Source organism: Triticum dicoccoides, unplaced genomic scaffold (assembly GCF_002162155.2).
Source record: "Triticum dicoccoides isolate Atlit2015 ecotype Zavitan unplaced genomic scaffold, WEW_v2.0 scaffold205841, whole genome shotgun sequence".
Taxonomy (NCBI): Eukaryota; Viridiplantae; Streptophyta; class Magnoliopsida; order Poales; family Poaceae; genus Triticum; species Triticum dicoccoides.
Genome location: NW_021236190.1, coordinates 1 through 5,037, shown reverse-complemented (window position 1 = coordinate 5,037; position 5,037 = coordinate 1). Strand labels below are relative to the sequence as shown.

Below are 5,037 nucleotides of genomic sequence, written 5' to 3'. Positions count from 1 at the left end.
TTCCCATACCCCTTTTTATATTATATATGTGATGAATCCAGCGGCTTGCTCTGGAAGATTACTTTGAGCCGCCCCCCCTGTCCCTCCAACCTTATCATCTTGTCTTCCTGTTGGACCGAGCAGACCGGCGACCATGGCGTCTTCTTCTTCTTCCTCGCAGCAGGAGGCAGTGCTTCCGCTGATCCCCTGCCCCGACTGCATAGACAAGGTGGTCACCTACATGTGCGTCAGGAAAGATGTAAGCCCCCATCTGTCCTGAAGAACATCCATTTCTTCAGATTGGTTATTCCTCTGTTCCCCATATGTCAGTTTCTGTGGACAACAAGAAAATGTAGACTTGACATACAAAACAGTTTGTACTAACCGAGCAGCCACAGACTATTTCTTGCATGCATTTAATCCTCTCCGCATTAAGCCGACTCTTGCCATATCTGATCCCAAATCCCTTTTCCCATGAATACAAATTGTAGAAGTCATACGCCTCTCCAACTGAGTCAAATGTCGTGCCGATAGTCGGTGTGACCACATTGTCTCTTGGATTCTCCGCATAGTTTCGAACAGCCTTCTCAAATGCACTTACACGGTTTGGGCAAGGCGGTCGACTTGGTGCAGCAGCACCAATCCTTAACCTGCAGTCACATAGCACCATTCAAACTTCAACAAAAATGTACATTCTTTTTGCTGTCAACACATTTGAAAATTCTGTGCCTCCACCATGCCACACTATGTCTTCGCCCTCAATCAGGACTAACGTCACCGGAAACGCAGACTGGGTACCAACACAACGCTGCAACAAAGTCAGACTACAGCTAACATTTTGTTCACAAGAGAACCACTCGATGATCTTCAAGATAGATATAGAGTGGATTTTAAAAACAAATGCAGTTCAGAGAATATCCAAGACATAAGGATGATGAATATGGAAAAAAAATTCTAATGCTAACCAGAATGACAACCTTTTTTTGGCATGAACATGCTAGCCGTTCGTGCCCTACATCATTTTATCATGAGTACACATCTCAAGCAACGACATAACAGTTGACTAACTTCTCGGAAAATATTGCGCCGGCCAAATGAAAAAGAGAATGAACAAACCAGCCAACGCACGCTGGAACCAATGCATACACACTGCACCCCTAAAGTCGACAGAAGAGCATGCTAGCTCTACGAGAAACAAAAAACGGAGCACAAACTGAGACCTGAGCCTGACAATCAGACACCAGCTTCAGTGCCGGTTCCTCAGTGTGCTTATCATCTAAAGTGAATTACGTATTACAAATACCTAACGATGGGATGCATGGGCAGAACTATATAATTATGTTCGAGCACCTCAATTAATGTTAACTAGCACAATTACTAAAACCAAGGGGAGACATTGATGTTTCCCCTCATCACAAATGAACCTGACGTGTTTGGGAATGTTTTCACCAATAACTTTAGCTCCCAAATTCACAGTGTCTACTACTCTCGCTCACAGCTAATGTGCTCCCTCAAAGCTACTGCTCATCAAATCATGTCATACCAGAGTTGCCAGTTCTAACAACTACTGCTCAATTATCCAGGTTCTAGTTCAGATATTCCGTAGTTTCGTCATTCAAACCTCCAAGTAATTTCAGTACCTAACTTTACTACACAATTTCAGTCCAGTCGAAAACAACAACATATTCAGATCATGCTCACCCCAGGGGCTCATCATTTAATCTTGTACATCTGGACGCCATGCACTAACCTCTTATTCCAACCAGGAGCTCGTGGGGCTCATCTTCCCTGTAGATAGCTCCGAGCTAGGTGGTGACACGTCCCTCCTCTCCTGCGCTGCCTCAGTCTCCATCAAGATCTGCGCCTCCCTTGTACCTGCCGGCTGCTCCTCAGCCGGCGCCTGTTGTCCATCCGTCCCCTGCGCTGCCAGTGGATGCTCCACCACCATCTCCGCATCGACCCCGTCCGCCGCCACCGGTGCCGGCACCAAACTCTCCCCAACCTCTTCAAGGAAAGTCGATCTGCTCCAAGCACACGCAAATCCCCTCGGAATCAACACATTTCCAGACTGAAATCCGCAACAACGAAGCCAAATAGATAGGATTACATACCCGTGCAGAGGCTGCATCAGGAACTCCATCCTTGTCGCCCTCACCGCCGCCGCCGCCACCGCCGCCGCCACCGCCAGGCCTTCAAAAATTAGGTCAGCTCTGCCCTATCCGAAGCCACCAGACCGGCCACTTAATTCCTATCATGGGCCCATCGAACGGAAAACCTCACATTTGGGGCCATGGACTAGACGTCAAGTAACTGTTCTGATCCTCGGCCCAAATCGTCAAGCGCAAACGGACGTTCCTGCGCCCGTCAAAATGCGGCCCACCACCCACGCCTCCCATCTACGTATTTCTCCACAGTGCACATTTCCTAACTCGCCCAGGCGGCCCGTATTGACAACTGGCACAGATCTCCATGCTTCAACCAACATCCTAGATAACGGGCTCATATGAGCTCGAGCATAGAAAATCCGTGTCCCTTGTCTATGAGTCTTTGAGATCGATTTTTGCGTGATCGATCCTTGGGCGAACCCGACAGGTGATTCAGACATGTGCTATTCCAACTGGGTAAACAATCCAGAGAATCAATGGATCACTACTAGGCACATGCATAAATATTGTACAACAACAACAACAACAACAACAACACCATGGGCAACAACAACAAAGCCTGTGAACCAACCTGTGGTTGGATGGTTAGAGGGACTATGGTATCCCCAACCCACCAGGGTTCAAATCCTGATGCTCGCATTTATTCCTGGATTTATTTCAGGATTTCCGTCTATGCGCATTCAGTGGGAGGAGATGTTTCCGTCGACGACGAGGCGCCTACGGTGACTTCGTAAATCTCAAGATGATATGCCGGCTCAGTCTTTCAGAGGCGCTCATAGGGATAAGGTATGCGTGTGTTCATTCATAGGGGTGAGTGTATGCGCGTGTATATGAGCGCTTGTGTATGTACTGATGTTAAAAAAAAGGCCTATAGTCCCAAACAAGTTGGGGTAGGCTAGAGGTGAAACCCATAAGATCTCACAATCTTTTGGGTTTCATCTCCATAAGAGTAGCTGAGTTTTCACGTTGGCTCCCCAAAACCTATCACAACCTTTCTCCTTTATCCGGGCTTGGAACCGGCTATGTCGAGACAACATGTGCGGTGTTGTGCATAAATATTGTGGATGTCTATTTTTTTAACTATAAACTTGGTCAGACTTAAACAGGCTTGACTTATGACAAGATTAAGTGAGTAATTCTTTTGCAACATATTACTCGGAACATTTGCTTCACAAAAAACAACAAGAAAAACAGATTACTTGATACTGATGATAGCCTGACATCAAGAAAAAACAATGAAACCATCCATGCGTTTCTGGGCTAAACTGTTGAAGCGTATGAATGACCATTTCTTGCTGTCGGTGTCCTAGGTTTCGCACCATTCTACAACTGATTAAATTTCTCTTCCTTACCAAACGGTTACACGTCGATATAGATGAGAATATCTCCGAGGGCATGCACATAGCAAGATACATGCTTACACTATCAGGGAAAATCCTAGTAGTAGCACGGGCAGCCGCGCTACTAATAAGGCGCTACAACTATTACTTAGCAGTAGCGCGTGCGACACGCGCTACTGCTAAGACACATAGCGGCAACGCTTGTTATCTCCCGCGCTGCTGCTAGTCTAGCTAGTAGCTAGCAGCGTGTTTACTATCCATCGCTACTAGTATTCTTTTTTTATTTTTTATTTTTAATGTATTTATACGCTGTTATACAAATTTTGTTACAATACCAATTATGAGGTTTATATCATTATGTCCATAACAGCGTGTCAAATGAAGGTGAATTAGGTTAAAGTGGAGGCAATATGTGGTGCATGTCAAAAATATACTACTAATCCAAACTTGATCTAGTTTGGACTAGTAGTACTTTCGATGTGCACCACATGTTGCCTCCACTTGAATCTAATCCGCCAGCACAAGCTATTTAATCATCATCATAGTCATTAGCACCAACAATATTTATTTAATCACCACTAACACTAGCTCATAATAATTATCATAGTCATTACCACCAACACTAGCTATTTAATCATCATAGTCATAGTGTAGCACATCATCATCTTTAAACTCATTTCTAGCTAGCTAATCACTCCTGCTGCTCTCTCTCAGGTAAAATAACATAAAACATGTGTAGCTCTCCTCCTTCATCAAGTTGGAGCATGCAGATGAACCTGTCTCTTAATCATGGGCTGCACTTCTCCTTGCTGCCCCCTAGTACTTGTCTGTGCTCCTCCATCACAGATTTGGTCCAGTCTTTCACTATTAAGAATTTGTCGCTAATCCTAAATGCACTATAGTGATATGTAGGATATCTTGGTGGTAAGCTAACAATACTCATGGTACCTTTAGTCTCGATCTCATAAGACACAACATTCATCGGGAGTCCCTGTTGAAGAACATCGTATGGTAACATACTTAGGAATGAAGTTTAGCTTAAAAAATAATGTATGAAAAAGATGCATCGAGGACAAATAGTAAAAATCTTACCATCTTTCCTAAATAGATGTGACCGTAGTTCATTCCGAACACTATTGGTTGCACGTTTTCAGTACTAACATTTCCAAATCCAGGAAGAAAATTTGTCTTGACAGTATCAAGATCTGCAAGCCATGAAACATAATGACTTAGCTCCTCGCAGTTTAGTTCAGCCCCGGGATAGTAGTAGGTCCTGTCTACCAAGCGCTGGACATGTTTGCTTGAACGGAAATAAGATGACAATAGAAATTAGTTGTCAACTATTTTTGAATAAACAATATCAGACATAAATATGGTTGAGAAACTCATATATATAATGGTATAACTGGAGGTGTCTGCACATCGACCCAGACGTCGGTATTATCTTCAATATCATCTTCCGGACGAATATCAAAGGTGATAACCATATCAGACTCAAATGCATAAGTCTTGCATAGTGCTCGCCATGTTTTGCATCCAAAATAGGTGTAGTC

General features: G+C 44.1%; 1 long non-coding RNA gene across 2 annotated transcripts; it reads right to left on the bottom strand.

Moving 5' to 3' along the window:
• Positions 1 to 79: 79 nt before the first annotated feature.
• LOC119345102 lies at positions 80 to 2,164 on the bottom strand. Of its 2 annotated transcripts, XR_005166913.1 has the most exons (4): positions 2,091 to 2,164; positions 1,730 to 2,000; positions 365 to 629; positions 80 to 216 (listed from the first exon to the last, which is right to left on the bottom strand). It is a non-coding gene; the product is annotated as an uncharacterized LOC119345102 (long non-coding RNA). The 2 variants fall into 2 exon arrangements; XR_005166912.1 differs by lacking the exon at positions 80 to 216 and having other exon boundaries at positions 233 to 629.
• Positions 2,165 to 5,037: the final 2,873 nt, after the last annotated feature.